Below are 22857 nucleotides of genomic sequence, written 5' to 3'. Positions count from 1 at the left end.
CAGTTTAATAACTGAAATAAAGTAAAATACAGTGATAATAGACAGTGATAATAGAAATAATGCCAACAATAACAATACTGACAATAACAATAGGGAACAACAGATAAAAAAAAAAAAGGAAATTCAGAAAGCCGAAGTGATGCACACTGCATCACTATACCCAGCCCGATCAGCGATCGGTCCCTCTAGTGACTCTCCCCAGCTTGTATACTGGGCATGACATACTGTGGCATGGAGTACCCCTTTGGTCAGGTGTCCTGCCTCTGCTTCCTCCCAGCTTCTTACGCCCCTCCTCACTGGCACAGCATGGGAAACTAAAAAGTCCTTGATCAAGGCAAGTGCTACTTAACAACAACTAAAACATTGGTGTATTATCAGCATTGTTCTCAGACTAAAGCTGAAACACAGCACTGTACCAGATACTAGAAAGAAAATTAACTCTGTTTCAGCCAAAACCAGGACAAAGAGGTAGAAAACTGTAACCATAAAAATATTTCTTCATAAAATAAAATGAGGAAAATATATGCCTAAGTGCTTTTGTTTTATTTCAGTCTTTTGGTTATAGAAGCTATTTCTGTCTCCTCAAAAGTTCACACCATAAAGTAATTTTCAGAAGGAAAAGACCTGAGGAGTACATCTCCATCTCTTCCTTTGCCTTCAAGCCTTCCAAAATTTAAAGCCAAAACTTCTTAGCTGTTTGGAATCTCTGAATCAACCCAGTCCTATCTGCAACAGCACTGCTTTAGAAAATGTCTGCTTTGCTTACATTCCAAACTAGGTCTGCTTTCCAACTCTGAGTGCAGAAAAAAACATGATATAGTCTCTAGTAATTACTTTGATATTATTGATTTGAAAGACTATTTTTTATCATTATAAATCAAGAAACCCTTTTTTTTTCAGATTCAAGATAGTGATAATATGCTCAGTGTGCTTATAATATCCCCAGTCTCGCACTCATTCCTCTTCTATCATTATTTATAAGTTACTTATGTATTTTAGTACAAATACAAATACCAAAAATAAAATTTCTGGAGTTCTGCTCCCAATTGGAGTTGATATAAATTAATTCTAACTACCATTGTTTTTGCAGGAGAAATGTTAATTTTACATTACTTACCCAGATAGTTGCTTTAAAAATTAGAGAAAAACACCTTTTAAATCTGGGAAGATCCACACGTGTACCATTTGGTACCTGTCTACTTCCAAGAGCTTTTTTAAAAAGTCAACATTCTAAAGGACTCACTGAGCTTAGTCATATACAGTCTATATTTCTCTTAATTTCATTATGCTTCATATCAATGAGATGAAATGTTAGCATATTGCAATACCAAGCATATTCAAAGTATATGATCTATCAAAAAAAAATCCAAACCAAAAAACATTAATTAAAGTAAGGGAGTTTGGTTGCATGAGATTAAAATACATGAAAGATGTAGGTGTATACATATATGACTAACTTCCCTAAACATGTTTTTTTTTCTAGATTAGGTTTCCAAATAAATAAATCTAATGAGATTGCTGAATTCCTTGTCTCTAAATTGGAGAGACATCAATCTGATAAGTGGACCACTTGGTGGATAAAGAACTGGCTGGATGGCAGCACACAAAGAGTTGTGGTCAATGGCTCAATGTCCGGCTGGAGACCAGTAACGAGTGGTGTCTCTCAGGGATTGGTGTTGGGACTGGTCTTGTTTAACATCTTTGTTGGTGACATGGATAGGGAGATTGGGTGCACCCTGACGATTTTTTTTGCCGATGACACCGAACTGTGTGGTTTGGTTGACACACTGGAGGGAAGGAATTTTATCCAGAGAGACCTTGACACACTTGTGAGGTAGACTGATGCCAGCCTTATGAATTTTAACCATGCTAAGTGCAAGGTCCTACACCTGGGTCAGAGCAATCCCAGGCACAGCTACAGGTTGGGCAGAGAAGAGATTCAGTGCAGCCCTGCAGAGAAGGACTTGGGGGTGTTTTTCAATGAGAAAATGAACATAAGCCTGCTTCAGTGAGAAAGCCAACCGTATCCTGGGCTGCATCAAAAGGAGCATGACCAGCAGGTTGACGGAGATGATCCTGCCCCTCACTTGGAGTATTGTGTTCAGTTCTGGTGCCCTCAACACAAAAAGGACATGGAACTGTTGGAACAAGTCCAGAGGAGGGCCACGAGGATGATCAGGGGACTGGAGCACCTCCCATATGAAGACAGGCTGAGAAAGCTGGGGCTGTTGCACCTGGAGAAGAGAAGGCTGCGTGGAGACCTCATAGCTGCCTTCCAGTATCTGAAGGGGTCTAAAAGGATGCAGGTGAGGGACTCTTCATTAGGGACTGTAGTGATAGGGCAAGGGGTAACGGGTTCAAACTCAAACAGGGGAGGTCTAGTTTGGATATAAGGAAGAAGTTCTTTACTGTTAGGGTGATGAGGCACTGGAATGGGTTGCCCAGGGAGGTTGTGAATGCTCCATCCCTGGTGGTGCTCAAGGCCTGGTTGGAGAGAGCCTTGGGTGACATGGTTTAGTGTGAGGTGTCCCTGCCCATGGTGGGGGGGGGGTGGGAACTAAATGATCTTGAGGTCCTTTCCAACCCTAACTATTCTATGATTCTATGATAAGAGAAACCATTATTACTAAATAATAATAAAAAAATTTACAATGCTGACAGTGAAACCATAAAGGATTGCATCTCTGCTTCCACACCATTATTTGATAAATCTCAGTTTGTTTCTATTCTTCTGTTTCTTCACTTATTTCTGGTGACAGTCAGGTGTCTATTTATACTACTACTTCAAGAAGCAAATAGACCATGGTAACACCATGCAAGACTCTGTATATTCAATTTTTTTCTCTCTGAGTGAACTAGTTAGCAATGAAACAGTCCCCTTAGTCAGTATAAATGATGTTTGTTTTTTAGTAGACTTTCTGTATGAAATATATTGTTCTTCTTTTCCATACAAACCATCTGGAATACAGCAGTAGATCTGTAGCCGCCTCTCCTGGTTTCTTTGAGAAAGGGAAGATGTTCTGCCACAAACACATAACTTACTTTTAATTAAAGTCAAGCCAGCTGAGACTAGTGACATCTTTATCAAAGCTGGTAAACAGTTATGACATGTAAGATATTTCTTTACAGTGCGGGTTACTTGTTAGAGCTTCTGATGTATCAGAAACCAGAATTCAAACTTTACTTTCACACAGGCTATTGTGATCAGAAAAAAAAAAATCTAAACTATAAAAACATTTCAGCATAAAGTAAAAACTTTAATCCTAAAATCTGGGTTTACAGCTTTTGTTCCATTAGCAACATTCCTTGCTAAAATTAAAACCGAAATGTGCATCTTCTTTTCTTGACTAGTTTATAAAAAACTTTTCTGACAAAATGTGTGTTCAGATTCTCCCCTTGCTCCTCTTCAATATTTCAAGTCAGAAGAGTTCAGGTGGCAAGTCCTGATTTCTTTCAGTTCTCCCTTAACAAAAAAAAGCTCTATGGAGTTATGTCAGTACAGAACTGGAGTGAGAGAGCAGTAAATTAGACCCAGTGGAAATGCATGTATAGACATCTGAGCTGAAGATCACAGGAAAAGTAGCACTGAGCAGCCACTGAATTCACCAAAGACGGAACAAAATAAAAACTGATAAGTCAGATCACACGACTGTGGGGCTTCACTAATTGCTCATAACAAGTGTACAAAGAAAGCACTTGAAAGGAACTTCTTTGTATCAAATATTCTCACAGAGGCTTATAAAGAAATTGGAGCAGAGGATCACTGCCACTATGTCATAAATATTGTCTTTCAAGATCATAAGTTTGATCAGTTCCTTTTTTCTCCCTGTGCTTCTCTGAAAATGTTTTTCTCTTGCATTAAGTGTTTTTCTCTTGGATAAAACTTTCCTACACAGACTTGATACTTCAGAGAAAAGAAAAAGTGCATTTTGTGGAGAGCAGGGAGTATGGATGTGTGTGGTAATTTTAAGAGATATTCCCAGAAAACTGAACTAAGGTAACATATCTACAAGATGTTTTCACACAAGATGAAATATCAAGCAATCTTTTTGAAAGTGGGAATGGTTTGGTGTGTAATGTTTTGGCTGGTTTCTTTCTTTACTTGTTTTTCCTAAATGTTTACTCTCCTGTCCCTTCTTATTTGCTTTCTCAGCATCCCCTGGAGCAGCTGGTATAGCTTTCACAGAGTGGTAAGGAACATGCAATATGAAAAATTGTTAATCTCTAGCAAACTCCACCACTCTGAAGGATGTTACACCAAATTTCTCCACCTTTAAAGTCACTGATGTATTAAAAAAAAAAGAGAGAAAGAATGTTCATTTTCTCCTGCACTTCCCTGTGTGTTCCTCTCCATGGCTGGTTAGTTAAAAACCTCTCTGAGCTCCACAGACCATATCAACTAGATCTTCTTTTACTATAATGGAACATATAACTAGGGTATGTTTTGTGCCTACATCAGTCCAGCAAATTCAGTCTCAAACTGAATTGTACAAAAAAATGTTTACAGAGGTCTTGATACTGCAAGGTGCTGCAGCATTTCTTGATCTATAAACTTGATTCATAGCATGCTGACAGAGCAGGTCTTAACAAAACTGAGTGTTGGTGTGTACAATACCATAGGCAAAAGTATAAGTTAGGGTTTAGGCTAGATGTCAGACTCTAATACCAAGAAATTATGGTCAAAAGACATTGTTTCATGAAGAAGAGTTCCTCACTCCAGGAACTCAGTTCTAATCTAGCACCAAATCTGGAGCATTACAGTTTTGTGAATGTGGCTGAATCCTTCTGAAGTGTTGTTGAAAGATGAGAAAGCATTTGAAGAAACAAAAAAAAAATAGAGAAAGTGATACAAGTGTAACTGTTGAGGCAGTAATAATTAGCAGCTCAAGGCTATGATAAAAAGTGCTCCGACACAGAAAGTTCTAAAACCCTAAGAAAAAGGCAGCAAAAAAGCAGAGAATCTGAAGAGACTGCAGTTCTGCAATATCAAGGTGTAGCCTCTTTTCATAAGCAGCAGAGGACGATCCTTCCCCATCTGCTTGACAGCTCTCCAGCCAGCAAATCCTAATCTAGCATCTAATCAGCATTGCTGACTGTATTAATGCTTAGCCTAGTACCTAATAGCCATAACTATCTATTGCATGTGTTGCCCAATACATTATTGCTTTGTTGTATATACACTCATATACACAGTTTCTTTGCTTGTGATGACAGAGGCTGAAGGATAAGTAATCAGAAGGAGAGGGTTATAACTGGATTTACAATGCAGATGCTTAAATGCCAGTTGATATGTACAACAGTTCTCTTATAGCTTCACCAGTCATCTCTATTAGTACCAGTCGAATGACTATGTCATAGTTTTAGTTAACAAATGTGATTAAAATAATTCCACAAAGTGGAACATTCATGAATATATTGTGGGGACTGTTGGGGGTCGAACATGGGTGCTTTAACAGGCTTGCAGCAAGCTATGAGAAAGTGAACCTCTGACCCCAGGCTAAAAGAAGAAGCGTCAAGATCAGCAAAACAGGAATGCAATAACAAGATGCCAGAAGCATGATGTAACGCTAAGCTGAAGCGAAGGTGTGAAACCAATCAGGAGAGGTAAAGTGGAGCGTGTACCCCTCATGGGCAAAGTGAAGCAGCCAATCAAGTAATGCGTGATCGCGTGTAAGACAGTATATTAAGAGCAGCCTTGTAATCAATAAACGGAGCATTTTGTGAACCTACATCGTATCGGTGTTTTCTCCCCTCCACCTGGCTGCGGCAGGGGACTTTGTGAAAGGTCCCATATCTATACCAATTAGAAAACCTTCAGTGACACTGCTGCTAATATTATGAGCTGAAAATTGGCAGTAGTTTTCTAACAAACTGGTTAATTGCTAGACAACCATTTATGATCACAGTGATGGGATCTCGTTGATACATTCCTATTTCAAGAACTTTCCTGTTTGTGTTGTCAGGTTTTCTTCGACCACATTTGGTGCAGACTTCTGGTCAGATCATTAGTTAGTGAACAATGCAATAACCCTAAGTATTTGATGCTTGCAGAACACACAGCAAATCCTCATTAAAATACTAAATGCTCGTCATTCAACATGAAGTCACAGAAAAAAGGAAAAAATAGAAGTTTTTAGAAAGCAAGCTTGTTATCAGATCTATTAAAATACAAAAACAAAGAAAATGAAAGGTTTCAAAAATGCACCATATGTTGCCCCAGTAAAGTACCTCTGTTTTGTCAAATATGGCTTTTGGGATAGGTTTAATGGAAAAGACAGGTCCATCAGTTTTTGTGCTTGTACTTTATAAGGTGGGGTAGAAGTTTTTTGTAAACTTTCTCAGCATACAGTTCAAGGAAGCACAATGAAGTTTTCTGTCCTGGAAGATGAGTGTTGCACAGGGAGAAGATTCAAGAAACTACTGATCTAATAAAAATTTCAAATAGCTTCCTGAATGTTTGAAAACAGGATGTGTCCTTAAAACCCCATGGGCGTTGTGTCACTCCATAGTGAAGATGGTCAAATACTATTAGGGAGTGAGAGGAATTCCCAGCAGAAAAGTGTGACAGTTTATGCCATTCTTTGTCTTCCATCTCTGTCTTCCATTCTTTGTCTTCCATCTCTGATGGAATGACAAGTGAAATCCAGTGGGCAGCAAAATGTAGTATCATCTACTGTGCTGGAGACTTTTGAAACCATGAAACAGACATCACAGTGCAAGGCTAAGTACTGCTGACATTTCTGGCAAAATAAACAAATCTGAGGTTAGGATCTAATCACAAATGATTGCAGCTCTTCACTGTTAGATGTTAAAAGAGAGCCCGCAGTAGCTGAAGGAAGCAGATGTCACCCACCTTCTCAAACTGAAATCTGTCCAATCATGGTATAATAATGAGTGGGATAAATAATTTCTTCCATTTTGGGAAATCTTTGAGGCAGTAAATCTCTACAAGCTTGTGGCTGAAACTGATCCTCAGAAAGTCAGTGTTAAGGCATGGTTCATGTGATTTTTAAAGCCATGAATATTAAAAGGATTATAGAATCATAGAATGGTTATCATATAGTTTCAACCCATCTGCAATGGCCAGGGACACCTCACAATAAACCATGTCATCCAAAACTCCATCCAACCTGGCCTTGAGCATTGCCAAAAACAGAGCTTTTGCCAATTCTTTGGGCAACCTGTTCCAGTGCCTCCCCACCCTCACAGGAAAGAAGATCCCCTGTTTAAGTTTAAATGTATAACCCCTTGTTCTATCACTACAGTCGCTAATGAAGAGTCCCTCACCTGCATCCTTTTAGACTCCCTTCAGATACTGGAAGGGTGCTATGAGGTCTCCACGCAGCCTTCTCTTCTCCAAGTTGAACAGCCCCAACTTTCTCAGCCTGTTTTCATGTGAGAGGCGCTCCAGTCCCCTGATCATCCTCGTGTCCCTCCTCTGGACTTGTTCTAACAGTACCATGTCCTTTTTATGTTGAGGACACCAGAACTGCACACAATACTGCAAGTGAGGTCTCATGAGAGCAGAGTAGAAGGGCAGGATCACCTCCTTCAACCTGCTGGTCATGCTTCTTTTGATGCAGCCCAGAATATGGTTGGCTTTCTGGGCTGTAAGCGCACACTGAAGTTGGCTCATGTTCATTTTCTCATTGACCAACACCCCCAAGTCCTTCTCCACAGGGCTGCACTGAATATCCTTTTTGCCCAACCTGTAGCTGTGCCTAGGATTGCTCCGACCCAGGTGTAGGACCTTGCACTTGTCATAGTTAAACTTCATGAGGTTGGCATCAGCCCACCTCACAAGCTTGTCAAGGTCTCTCTGGATGGCATTCCTTCCCTCTAGCATATCAACAGAACCACACAGCTTGGTGTTATTGGCAAACTTGCTGAGGGCACACTCAATTCCACTGTCCACGTCAGCGACAAAGATATTAAACAAGACCGGTCCCAACACCGATCCCTGAGGGACACCACTCATTACTGGTCTCCAGCTGGACACTGAGCCACTGACCACAACTCTTTGAGTGCGACCATCCAGCCATGCTGGCTGTCACCAAGCACCTTGTTGTTTTTGTGTGCCTTAACATGCCTTCCAGAAGAATCTGCCTTCAGATTTTGCCAGGCACAGAGGTGAGACTGACTGGTGTGTAATACCCTGTGTTGTCCATTTTCCCCTTCTTGAAAATGGGGGTTATATTTCCCTTTTTCCAGTCTTCGGGAACTTCACCTGACTGCCATGATTTTTCAAATATGATGGCCAGTGGCTTAGCAGCTTCATTTGCCAGCTCCTTCAGGACTTGCTGAGAGATTTCATCAGGTGCCATGAACCTGTGCACATTTGGGTTCCTAAAATGGTCTCAAGCCTCATCCTCTCCTACAGTGGGCCTAAGGTCTTCATTCTCGCAGTCCTTGGAAGTCTCCCTTCCAAGACTTGTGTGGTGTGGTCAGAGCCTTTGCCAGTGAAGACTGAGGCAAAGAAGTTATTGAGAACCTCAGCCTTCTCCTAATCGAGGGTACCCAGTTCTTCTGACAGCTTAAGGAGAGGGCCCATATTATCTCATTCTGCCTTTTGTTTGTGTTGTACCTATGGAAGCCCTTCCTTTTATCCTTGACATCCCTTGCCAAACTCAATTCTAACTGGGCCTTAGCTTTCTTGACCTTATCCATATAAGCAGAACAAAAGTGAGGTCTGAGTGACCTTTGTCAGTCAGTGAAGGACTTTGGCCCTGTGACTGTACTGTGACTACCTATCAGGTTTTCTTGGATAGAGCTTCACTTCATTCAGCTATCCAGATTAACTTGCAGAATGTTCACTTACTTCGCAATGGCATGGCTGTAACAATCTTTAAGTAAGCAGCAGTGCCAGGGTCTTTTACTGTCTGACATGGTTCTCAGTAAGGCTCCGTTGTTCTACTAGTATGACTGCTTTGTGCAAAATGCCTTACATTTAGACATGATGAAGCCCCCACCCCTTTAGTGTAAATTTGATCTGCAGAGACTCTGAGGTGACCTGAAGACCATGGAGCAAGTGGTCCCTGCCTGTACAAAGCTGCCCCTGGTAGAGGCCGCAGACCTCATTACTGGCTGCTTTATCTGCATCACTGAGATTCTCAACTTGCATCTCAGCAGAAGGAAAATAGTGATCCCAGCCACATGAACTGGCAATACAGCATGGAAATCTGTAGACGAATGCAACCAGTCTGGCAGCAGCATCTTTCAGTACCTCTCTTGGTGATAAGTTACACAGTAGACAGCAAGGGCTGGTATAGCTTTTGAGAGATTAAATCAGCATGCCTGGAACTAAAAGGGCATCTAATTTCAAATGAATGTTAATGTGCACTGTATGGCCATCACTATTCCTATGTTTGTAAGATCTGGACAAATTAACACTTTTCACATCAAGTCTTCCAGCCAGTTCCATGTGAGTTATCTTTCTGCCTGTAATGGCATTAAAATCTATACCACAATATGATCCCAAGCAGCACTGAGGCAGTGTTCCTCCAGGCTGAGCTACACTGATCCAAGCATCTGATACTTATCTCAGAAAAATGATTGCTTAGAGCTATTTTCTTATTTTAAAATGTTTGAACAGCTGAGAGGTCAGCCAATGAATTGTTAACCAGACATGCTGAAAGCAAACCTTCAGCTGTGTGGCATTAGCTCTACAATATGGGACATGGCAGCTATAAAATGATCTGCTGTGCCAGTGATTATGAACTGATACTGTCAAAGCCAATGAACAAAACTGACTAACATTGTGCAGCACAGAACACAGCAAAGGAAAGCAGGAGGCTACCTTTCACGTGTGTGGCTCTTTTGATAAAAGTATCAGTTACACACATCACCAAATTATCCATAAAAGCTGAATCCTCATATGATTAACTAGTGGAAGACTAGCAATAGCATTTTTTTGTATTTATGATGTAGCTATTTCAGTTTTGAAGGTTATGAAATAAAGCATCTTTGTTTTCCTGTGAACAGAACATCCAACAGAAAAGCTTTTATAAAATAATGCAATAAAGTGTGTTTCTTTTAATTCTGTGAAAAATGCAGTTGGAGACACTGACTGAGGATCTTGAAATACTTTGGTCAAAAAACCTGAAGTATTTCAGTTTCCCATGATTTTTTTTTTCAGGAAATATTAAATCTGCTATGATCTGGTCTCTACAGAGAAGTGGAGAATACGGTAGCTGCTGCAATATTTTTAATCACATTTTTTAGCTGTTAACATTTTTAATGTTGCAATTCAATCTTCTGCCCAAAGATCATGTATGGAAAAATTGGTATAGATTTACATTTGCAGAAAACCTTTTCCACAGAAGAGAAAAATATTTTTGGATCATTTCAATACAATCTTTTTGTATTCTTGGGATTTTCGGGCATTAGCCTTTCACAAATAATTTCTGTTCTATTAAGAAGTCAGTGTAAGTGCTTTGATAAGACAAAGTAAATTCAGTTTCCTATCCAGCAATGCCCATTATTTCCTGACCCATGAACAACAATATTGATTAAATAACCTTCATAGTACATTATACTTTGGTTTTTCTTTCTTGGTATTTATTTTAGCTTTTTTAATCTCCTGAGACAACAGAACAAATCTCTTGGCCAGCATATTGCTCACAAGGCTTGGTTAAAGGCTTGTCCAAGATGATAATCCTGAACAATAAATTTCTAGGATTTGCTTAGTAGCTTAAATTAAACCTGCAGGTTTCTGGCAGTGTATTTGGAACACTGATTAAAGCATCAAGAGTGCCTGACTGCCAATCTTGACATAGCTTTGTTCAGCTTTCCTAACTCCCATTTTTGCTACGTGGAAGGACAATATTAGAACAAATAGAAGTTCCTCCTTAGAAGGAATACTCGACTTTTTGGCATATATTTATAAAGTACTTTGAAAATAAAAAATACTATTGTTAAGGCTATATATTAATGATGTTACAGCAATCATTCTGCTTATAGGAGAGGTAGCTCAAATCCATTTCAGAACAGACTCATATGTTACCTCAGAGTAGATATTATAGGCTTAGTCTCAGTGGAAAGAAGTTCCTGAGCTTCCATCTAAAATGATATCAATTTGATCTTTTGTGACTTTGCATTGGTTGTAACAGCATATAACTGGGAATAAATTACATTGCAAATGTCTTGGGTTCATTCAGACTTTGGGTTTTTTTTAACTACATTTAGAGTGGCAAAGTGAGGGTGAACACTGTGTAGAATAAATCCAAACCTTACAAAAGCAGATGCTTTTCAAAGCAGGACTTGATAGCTCTGAATTCCCAGCTCAGTTACTTACAGGCAAAAAAAAAAAAAAAGTGAATTATCATTTGGAGATGAAAATGCTCCTAATATATTTCAATGTAAAAGAGAAAAGGCTACCTGAACAAGCATGTGCCCAAATAATCATTTAATCTGGATCTGGCATAGAAGGAGGGTATTGCAGCACCCAGCACATATCAGATCTGTGGCCCAGGTTAAAAAATAAGCAAAAACTTCTAAGCAAATTATGATACATAAACCGATGAAAGTTTTAATATGTTTATATTTCAAGAATGAGAATTTAAGGTAGGGTAATTAATTTAATATTAAGTATTATTGTTTACACAAAATTATAAACATAGCAAATTCTGACAAGCAGGAGCTTTTTGTTTTGATTTGGGATTTTTTATTTGGTTTTGGGGTTTGGATTTGGGTTTTTTTTGTTGGTTTGTAAGATGACAATTAGGATTTCTTAATGTTCTCATGCCATTACACCAGTTTTGCAGGGAAAGATAATTAAAGCAGAAATGCTGTAAATATAAAACCAGAAATTTATAACAGCTCTACATACATTTTACCCAAGAAAAAAGATGATTTTTTGAAGGAAAGTGAAGATAAACTCTCACATGTATTAAAATCATAATTGTATGCAGATAGTATTTGCCAGAAATTAATCTGGAAGTTTGCAATAATACAAGGAGTTACAGATGAGATGTAGTGTTTTCATGGGCATTATAGGAGACGTAATGCCTCCACTGACAACTACAGCCTTTATTTATAACTTGGTGGAACTATAAATTGGTATTTTTCTCTGTCAAAGAGTTGTGCTCTCATTGCACATTTTTTATATAGATGTCGCCTTGTTAAATTTCCAAGCACCAGGAGAGAAGGAAACAACTTGCATATATTAAAGTAGACGATGGTAAATTTATGCTTGGGGTTAAGTGATGAGCAAACCTAAAAAGTGCATTCTATGACCCAGGAATACTCCCCTCTCCTGCTCTAAACTGTTGCTGTTGGGTCTTTATGCCTAATATATTGTCTGCTGGTAGCCAGCATTAAATACTTCAAAAAAGAAATGCCCTTAGAAGAAATAACACAGCCTCATGCTACCTGGCTTTAGATATGTAACAGTTAGGGAGAAATTGCTAGCTCCTGTTTTACAAAGATATTGCAAAGTTTGTTTCTAGTGTCTATGAAGGCTACTTACAGAAACAACCTAGAAGTAGATGACTAACGTATATCTGCCTGGGTTTGGCACAACAAACATGGAAAACTGCTTGACAAAAATATATACAACACCCTAATTAGATACAAAGATGCATTATTTAAGGTCTGTTTGAACAGGTTTTATACATAAAATCAATAAAATTGACTTTGCAGTCAAACTGATGTTTTGTCTCATTCATCTTATCAGTTTGTTGATTAGATGTAGTCAGCTGCCCTGTATAATTGAGGAGTGAAAATACATGTCAGAAATGTGTGGATTCAAAACTGGTGTATTCTGATAAATTTTATTTGTCTTTTCCTCTTCTTCATCAGCTTCATTGTGCCAGACTTTCAAAGTCAAAGAATTTTTAAGGACCTGTACTTTTGCATTCAGTAAGATGATCAGGTTTTGAGTCATTGATCCAGGGATCAGGTGGGCACAACCTAAGCTGCTGAAAGTCATCTATGAGGTAGTCAGGCTTCAGAGAACCTGTTCCCTTTCTAGGGCTTCCATGACCTTTGTTCTAAGAGCTGAGTACACTTCTGCATACAGCAGTGTAATAAAAAGTGCATTTAATGCTGTTGTCACTATAGCAAATGTTCATTTTCCTGATGAATGAATAAGATTCACAGATTTTCTATTATGGAAATTAGTTTGCTCTGACCAAAATCTTTCCTATTCCTCCACTAACTGCTTGCCCCATTCTCTGTATTTTTTCATATCTGTATGCTTATATTATCTTTTGTTGCCTCTATAAGAAAACTGGAACTAGTTTTGAGACAGGTAAAAACTCCTTGAACTGTAAAAGGGATTTGGCTATGAAACATCCATTAGCTATATGTCTAAACCTGTACATTGCTTGAAAATATTAATCTTCATTAATTCAGTTTGTTTATTTGCTGAATAAAAGGTGTCTCCATCATCTCAGTTCTCCAGCTCTAGAGTAAAATATGAAAATTTAGGAATTATAACAGCCTCTCTAATTTTAAGGCAGAATGTGTTCATTGTTAGAAATTAATCTAAAAACCTACAGATGCTTGATTACAGCTTCCAGGGGCAATCATCTTGTTAAATTGTGACTTAGCATTTCCCAAACTTTGCTGTCTCTTACATTTTTAAAACTGATTTTTTGTGTGCATGAATGTGTAGGTTTCTGTAAAATGTAGCTAGTGTTTTCAGCAATTATTGACAGCAATAACATCCCCCCAAAACTTTTTTTCCATGTGCTTTTAATGAATTTCTGATAAGTTCAGAATCAAATGTGAAATACGAAGCCCTAAAATAAAAAGGAAATCATTAAATCTGATCAGTTTTATTGGTTTAGATTAAGATAAAAATCACAGTAATTTATAAAAAGCCTGATAGGCCAATATATTTTCTGCTCATATTCAGGGAACAGTGTAATCATCATCAATAATAAAAGATTAAATTGTAATTTTTTAAAAAAACATAAAATATTCCTTTGAAGCTCAAAACATTTTTAATGAAAAAATTAAACTAGTCTCTGCTTTTATTAACCACTTACCCAGCCCTCTGTTACGGATGCACTCAATTCCTTAGTCAAACTACTGGCAGTTTGGTACAGGCTCCACAAGAGGTAAAGACCTGGGCCACAGCTGGGCCAGAAACTCTAAGAAACCCACAAAGGAACAGGATGACTCAGTGAGCATTGATGTGTATGCTCTTGGAGCACTAATCATATAATTAAGACATGAATAATAGGTGTTTTTTTTGCAAGACTCATTTATCAAGGAACAAAATTGTGTGTACAAGGAGTCTCATGCACACCTTTCCTATTGCATGTAATTTATTACAAGACAACTGCTTTGTTCCATAAAAGTGACAACCTAAGTGAACCCTCTTTGAGCTCTCTCTGCTGAACATTATGGCTGCATCTGCAGTGATCTCCCCTTGGGCTGGGATGCCTCTCCAGGTTGTTCCTTGAGGCAGAAAGATCTTTTACCAAAAACAGATTTTTGGATGAGTCCAATTTGATTTGTCTCTAAATTTCATGCCAGACAACCCTCCTCTTGAGCAAGGACACCTCTCAGGTTTTGAGGTTCCTTACCTGAGACTGCGAGATCCTTCCTTAACCAAGGTGGAGAGATCCCTTATTCGCAACAGTTCCTTGGTTAAGTTACTGATAGCATGCTGAATTAACACTAATGAAATCAATGCAGCTAATTCCATTAAACATAAACCGTTGTCCAAGCCTGAGATTAAAACTGGACCTAGCCACATCTAAGCTCCAACAGGAGTTTAGGAATCTGAACCTTGTAACTCCTCAGGAAGGTTGCCCTCTCCCTTTTGTGTCTTCAATCTCTGTGTAAATCATTCAAGCTCAATTCTCAGTCGATATCTCTTTGTTCATTTCTTTCATGTGGTAAGTAATAGAGTGAACATTGCCACTGAACTTTGTGAAGTCTCACTTTTACAAACTCATATTAATACCTTTGACAGTAATACTTTAAGCTATCTAAATCACTCATCCATCACACCCTGATCTATGAAATCCAGTTGCATGTCAGTATAACTTTGTTATCTTTACTAAGATAGCTCAAATCTGTATCTGTGGAGAAATTATGTAAAGTTTATTGGTATTAGAGAACCCTACATGACTGCTGTGTACCATAGCAACTCCACTTTATGCATGCCTTGTTTACTGAAGGTTAATATTAGATATGTCATTACTTGACTGATATTATTAGGAATAGGTATGCATACTTGTGAAATGGAATGACTAAAATACCATTCATCTGCACAGTAACTGATTTTCACAGTGTGTTCTTCAAAATTAATTCAAAATTGCAGACAGCAATTATTTATGCATGAACATTATAGACAAACTGCATTATGCAGCTGACTGCTTGGTTGATATACACTATAAATCAAAGATGTATTTGACAATACATGTAAGATTATTTTGGAAACTAATTACAAATTAACAAATCATAAATATGGATATGCTGCACAGCATTGTGAAGAATGTCTTTGTTTATACTGTGACTAGGAAGATCCCACATCCTTACTGAATTCTGTCTTCAGGGTCAGGTGTGGCTCTTCCAGATTAACTTCAACTAAAAAAAACCCTACATTCTCTGAAAGAATGTCTTCCACTTTCATTGAATGATATTATTCTTCTATCTTGAAGGACCATTTGGATAAGTTTATGGGAAGAACTTCTGCCTCTGTGCTGTGTATCTCCCAGTCCTTTACAGCAGCACATTCCTACCAGGTCATTAGTTTCCAAGTATGCATTGCTCCGTAACTGAAAGAATAGTAACATTTTGTCAAAAAACCTCACATGACGAATGCCATGATTTGTTATGGAGACTACAGCCAGCAATGAATTTTCATCTGAACAGGGTGGATTTTATCTTCTCTAGTTCATGCTTTTGGCCACCAGTCTGGTGGAAACAACACTGGACACAAAGACTGAACACAGCTCATTTTCCAGTGGCTGGTCAGAGGTGAATATAAAAAGCCAGAAAAACAAGGAGCCTAAAAATGAGGCAGAAGCTTGGCTTATATTCAATCTTGAGATCAGGAGGAAGGATTTTTAATATTAATCTGAAATAAAATAGATGTTATTAGACTGATCTTAAAAATAATAAGGAAAGATGGAAACTCAGAAAGTATGATTCAAGTATCATCTATCCAACTGGAGGGGAACCAGGTTAGAAGAGGCAATTGAATTAAATGACACATCATGTCTAAAAGTGATCTCATCATCACTTGGAGAATACAGAGGTCGAAAATGAATCAAAAGCATACATCTCACGTTTTTGCACTGTTAAGAATTTTGTTCAAAATGGACCCCTGAATCACATCTTCGAAAGCAATAAGATTCATTAAATCAGGCCAAAATATTCAAAAGCTCAAATCTTTCTAAAAAAAGTTAAAAGCATCCAGTACTGGAAAAATACTTTCACTAATTGTAAAAGCTACAAGAAACTTCTAAATGACCATCACCAAAAGTGTGTTGTCCAAGGCAATGACAGAGCTGTTGAGCTCTAGACTGACATAGATTTTGATATCATATTTTTGATCACAGAAATATGGAGCCAGCCCAACTCATACACTAGTGTCAGTCCTGATGCCTTCAATGTTAAACCACTTTATGTAATAAAAAAGGTAGGCTATTTATTAAGGTTTTAAATATAACTCTACAATTATAGAAACAATACACTAGAGAAGAAACAAAAAAAAAAAAAAGCTACTCTTCCAATGTATTTAGCTCCTCCAGGATGCCTAACCTACAATCACTGCAACAAATACTGACCAGAGGAGCAAGCAACCTGCAATGCATGCAGTAAATGCGCTGCTGGGATTTAAATCCTCTCAGGCTATAAGATCTTTTCCTCTGTTTTTTATTGTTGGGGGGGGGGTGTTTGTTTGTTTTTTGTTTTTTGGGGGGGGTGGGGGAGGGAGAGGGGTTGTTTTTTTGTGTTTTTTTTTTTTCCTTATTCCGATTTCTGGCACAAATGCAGGACAAATGGAGCATACATTGGTACTCCTTCACATCTTGATTGTATTTCAGGTACGCTGTCTTACTCTGAATCAGGTGCAAAATACATTATTATAACCACAAAAAATTTCAAGTTCCTATATATTATAAATTACAAGATGTGCAAAGATTTCTACATGTCATGTTTAAAAGTTGTTAGGCAGTTTGCTAAGGTGGTGAGTTCTTGGTAAAATTCATACATACAGTTAAACTAAACATTAGATATAGGAGAAAGGCTCTTATTCAGACATGGCTAAAATGGCAACCTGCCTAACCAGTGTAGTACTTACATGAATCCTGTGCTGCAGGTAAACCCTGATATAATTAATTTTGTGATTATTTTTCTGCTGTAACTTTTCTCACCTTATTAAAATAGCTTAATTGAATAGGTTTTGATTGGCATATATGTCTCTGAAGACCTAAGCTGAGTGAAGAAACAGTATTGGCATTTTTTTTTATTTTTGTATTTATGAAAGTGCTAGAGATATAAACAGTTTAGACAAACTCCATAATCCCAGAAATTGTTAGTTTTGCATGGAGTTCAGACATTGTTCAGCTGATGCATCTTAATTCTATAACTATTCTTTTTTAACACAGCCAGATAAGAAAAAAAAATTAGATTCATTAAATGTGACTTTTAATGTTTTTCAGGCTGCTGGGGCTTCGTACTGAGATACTTCAGTTAAACAAAGACATGCAGTATGCCTCTATATCACTAGGAGAAAAAGTTAATAATGTTGAAGAGTCTTTTCAAATGCAGTCTGAACATACAGAGTTTAACTGGCATATGTAAAATGTGTGAAATGCTTTAATATACTTAGTTTGGAGATATTCTTAATTATAAAATTGAATTTATGGAAAATCAATCAAGTAGAATCTGATGTGAGTTAAGGAAGAGGCTGACAATTACTGATATTCAAGCTGAGTTCCAGTCAATTTTAGAAACCTTAATACTAATTTTGGCACACATTATCCCTTGTATTTATGTAGTAAAATAACTTTCTTAAATCATTTCATACCACAATCTCTCTTTTAGCCTCTTACTCAGCCATGATTCAGAGCTAATAACTGAAAGTCCTATCAGAAGTACTCATTTATTAGAACTTATTCTCTTTCTAGTAACTGGGATCAAATATTAATTCTTTTGGAGACTGAAAATCAGTGCATTTAAAAACATAGGAAGATCTAGATTTTTAGACAGCTGGACATCAAACCATTTAAAAATAGTGCAACTAAATATTTTATAATTTTGAATTTGAATCCAAAATCATCAAACATTTTCCTGAAACATGCTTTTGGTTTTTTCTTCCCCAGTGGATGCTGGTAAGTTTTATTCAATATAAATGCTACCCCATTTTTCCTGTTTTCATTTCTTTAGCTCTGAAAGTTTTATGCAATGCAATACAAGGCTTGCTATATTTCTTAATGGCAGAGATTCTAATTGCATAATCAAATTTGTATCTGAGAAGAACGATTCCGCTAAAGTGTGTTTCTTGGTAACTAGGTGCTTATTAGTACATGCAACCCTAGGTTGATGGGATTTATTTTCTCTGTCTCAAACTGTGTTACAGTCAAGGTGAATAGTTGAGAATTTAAGGTCCTGAAGTCCATGAACAGAGATGGCAAATGACATGTCCTTATTGTGTTTTATCTTAGCCTAATACAAATATTTATGGCAGATGGACAGATTGTTTCCTGAGGCTATTTCTCTCTTTACATGAGCAATAGGAGGAGTCTCACAAAATGAGGATGGGCAACTCAGTTGTATGTTCCATGTAGTATATTTCCCCAAATTTAGGATAAATATACATTTGCATTATTCCATATTCTTAATTTTTGCATTTCTCATCTGGACAGAATTTCTGAAGGAAGAAATAGCACTTTCTTATCACTTTTTACTTCAAATAATTTCAGGTTATTTTTTCACTCTTTTCTCAGTTTCTTAAGAAAACTTGAAGATCACATCTCAGTGATTGATTTTTTCCTTAAGTTTTCTGGGGTTTAATAGTGAGAAAATTATCTCAATATAAAACATTCAGGGGGAAAAAATCACTTAAAACAAAAGGATGTGAAAAAGAAATTAGTCTTCAGAGACACTTTTCATCAGCCATGTATAAAGAAACAATGCTACTCTTGTAAGAAAATCTTGGTGTCACCATCCACAAAAGGAAACAGTGATGAAAGAACTAAGAATGACTTTTATGGTGCTGAAAATTAATTATGTATGATATGAATTTGGGACAAGGATCACATGAAAGGGTATCAGTATTGTCACATGGAGGCTGTCAGTTACTCCACAGAACAATTCCAGAAAAATTATGTACTTACAGAGCCACATATTTGAACCTAATAACTGTGACTAAAGTAAAAGTAGTGACACTTCCATGACACATCAATTAGACCATAATCTATTTGCTGTTATGTTCATGCTGTCAGAAACGGCAAAGAAAAACCCATTGGAGATTTTACAGTGCAGTGTTAGCCAATATAAAATAGTGAGAAGAAGAATGACTTTAATCCTAATAAACATAAAAATTAATTTATTAGGAGAAGAGGAAGAGTCTCAGCAACAATATGATATCATTGCATTTTTATTCTGACTACAATTTCTCATGAGTACCACTAGGAACTTGTTTGGATTAAATGAATTCTAAATCCACATTAACAATAATGTGTAAACACTAAAGGTAATGATATTTTCTTCTATTCCTTGTTAAGAGTTGAGCATGAAAAGGTGCAGATCCTTTACCATTAAAACATGTCTAGGACTAGGAATCATTTGGTCCCAATGCAGTGGATAAATTAGTGATCCTACTGGGAATCAGAGCAGTCACATTGTTGAGCAGCAAGTAGAAGAACATCTACAGCTAACAAAAGGATAAGGCACACAGCATGGCATATCCTACATTTAATATTCACATTCCTCACTTTGGCTGAAAAAAGACATTTCTGCTGTCTTGGTACTCAGGATATAAGCTTTATGAAGAAGGCTGGCTCTAGGATTAGGATTATAGAAATACAGAAATTTAAGGATTAGGATTTCAGTTTAGACACAAAGTTTTAATGATCTAGGTTCGACCAAACAGCATAATCTTTGAGTCTTGACAAATTTGACTTTAGCAGCTAATCAGTTAATGGTAGGAAAATAGATGGAGAGATATACAAAACGAAATTGGAGAAGGGCTAGAGGGACGGCTTTGTTCTGTGGTGACCCAGTCTCAAGGATTAAAAATTTTCCAGCTGGGGAAGATGATTCACACTGATCTACAGATCTGAGCTGAGACAGGAAAGGCTGATGGGTTGTCATAGTCCTGATATTTTACCAGATTTACCAGACTAGTGTTAGCACTGAGATAAGGAGTAAAATTTGACTAAACAGGAACCAACAGGAACCATTGCAGTACCATAAGGACTGAGCCAGAAAGGGCCAATAAATCTAAGTTATATTTGTTTTGAGAGCTACAGTAAGTTTGGAACTGAGGCCACTGTCACGGAGGCTGGGAATCTCTCATCAGTGCTTCAGCTGCCAACCAAGCATTATTGAAAGACTTGATGGAAAATACCACACTACTGTTAGAAGTGTATGAGCTCTTAACAAGAGCCCTTAAGGGACTATTGGGCAAGGTTTACTGCTATTTTAAAAATTCCCGAATCATATAATAGTTAGGGTTGGAAAGGACCTCAAGATTATCTAGTCCCAACCCCCATGCCATGGGCAGGGACACCTCACACTAAACCATATCACCCAAGGCTTCATCCAACCTGGTCTTGAACACTGTCAGGGATGGAGCATTCACTACCTCCCTGGGCAACCCATTCCAGTACCTCACCACACTCACAGCAAAGAATTTCTTCCTTAGATCCAGTCTAAACCTCTGCTGTTTAAATTTCAACCTGTTACCCCATGTCCTATCACTACAGTCCCTAATGAATAGTCCCCCACCAGCATCCCTGTAGGCCCCCTTCAGATACTGGAAGGCGGCTATGAGGTCTCCACGCAGCCTTCTCTTCTCCAGGCTGAACAGCCCCAACTTTCTCAGCCTGTCTTCATATGGGAGGTGCTCCAGTCCCCTGATCATCCTTGTGGCCCTCCTCTGGACTTGTTCTAACATTTCCATGTCCTTTTCCTGTTGAGGACACCAAAACTGCGCACAATATTCCAAGTGAGGTCTCATGAGAGCAGAGTAGAGGGGCAGGATCACCTCCTTTGACCTGCTGGTCATGCTCCTTTTGATGCAGCCCAGGATATTGTTGGCTTTCTGGCTACAAGCGCACACTGAAGCTGGCTCATGTTCATTTTCACATCAACCAACACCTCCAAATCCTTCTTTGCAGGGCAGCTCTGAATTTCCTTTTTGCCCAACCTGTAGCTGTGCCTGGGATTGCTCCGACCCAGGTGTAAGACCTTGCACTTGTCATGGTTAAACTTCATGAGGTTGGCATCAGCCCACCTCACAAGCGTGTCAAGGTCCCTCTGAATGGCATTCCTTCTCTCCAGCTTATCAACCGAACCACACAGCTTGGTGTCATTGGCAAACTTGCTGAGGGCACACTCAATCCCACTGTCCATGTCACCAACAAAGATATTAAACAAGACCGGTCCCAACACTGATCCCTGAGGGACACCACTTGTTACTGGTCTCCAGTCAGACATTGAGCCATTGACCACAACTCTTTGCATGAGACCATCCAGCCACTTGTTTATCCACAGAGTGGTCCACCTATCAAATTGATGACACTCCAATTTATAGACAAGGATGTTGTGTGGGACAGTGTTCAACACTTTGCACAAGTCCAGGTAGATGACATCAACTGCTCCACCCCTGTCCATCACTTTTGTAGCCCTGTCATAGAAGGCCACCAAATTGGTCAGGCAGGATTTCCCCCTGCTGAAGCCATGCTGGAATCATTCAATACCATCCAGAAGAAACACTCTAAAACTGAATAGTCACTTATTGGTGTGGGTTTACTGCATATTTTGAGTGTGATTTTGCTTCTATTGGGTTTTCTTTGGTTTATAATGAAATAATATTCCCCTCAGATTGCATCTAAAACTTGGTAATCAAATTGAACAAAATAATTATGAGCAATTCAGTGAAAACATGCTACTGAAGTTCATCAATATTCAGCCTGCCTTTATAAGATATTAATTTAGAAAATCTGATAAAATATAGCACATTGTAGTTGAAATAAATTTTCTAAACAAATAGAAACATCTGTTGCTTGTGTCTTGTCTTCACTAGTTTTGTAATTGGTGATATTATGACTAGTTTTCTTAGGAGGGTTATAACTGCTCTGCCCTTATGATGACGATACACAGAAAGATGAACAAAGTGAAATAATACACCTTTGCTGCATCCTTTAATAATACAATTGTAAAACCTCAAAATACCATTATTTTAAGGTACTGCTTATTTCAATGACATTTACCTTTTGTTTCCACAGGTTTATCAACTCCTTTACTCACATTTAGTACAAAATAAGCAGAATAGTTTCCATGGCTTTTTTCTTTATAGTATAAACTAAATCTTTCCCTCATTTTCTAATGTCAACTGAGAGGGAGAAAATTGCACAGAGAACTAAAGTTCAAAATCATCGAGTACTACAGGGAAAAATCCATCAGCCTTTCGTGTCACAGCCTGCACTCCAAACAGCAAGCACTGAAAGATTCTCCACCAGTAACTATTAGTATGGCTCCTCAGCATGCTAGAAGCAGAGGGAAAAATTGGGGGGAAAAATAGAGAGACAAAACACTTTTTTGTGGTAGTAATCCATGAATAAAATCTTCTATGCCATCTCTTCCATTTAATATGGTGAGGTTTCAAAGATCATAGGCTACTTCTGGTCATGATTTAATTGGTTTAATATCTTCACTGGCAAACGA

The sequence above is a fragment of the Melopsittacus undulatus genome, chromosome 3, assembly GCF_012275295.1.
Source record: "Melopsittacus undulatus isolate bMelUnd1 chromosome 3, bMelUnd1.mat.Z, whole genome shotgun sequence".
In the NCBI taxonomy this organism is placed as follows: domain Eukaryota; kingdom Metazoa; phylum Chordata; class Aves; order Psittaciformes; family Psittaculidae; genus Melopsittacus; species Melopsittacus undulatus.
This window is presented reverse-complemented; position numbering follows the sequence as displayed.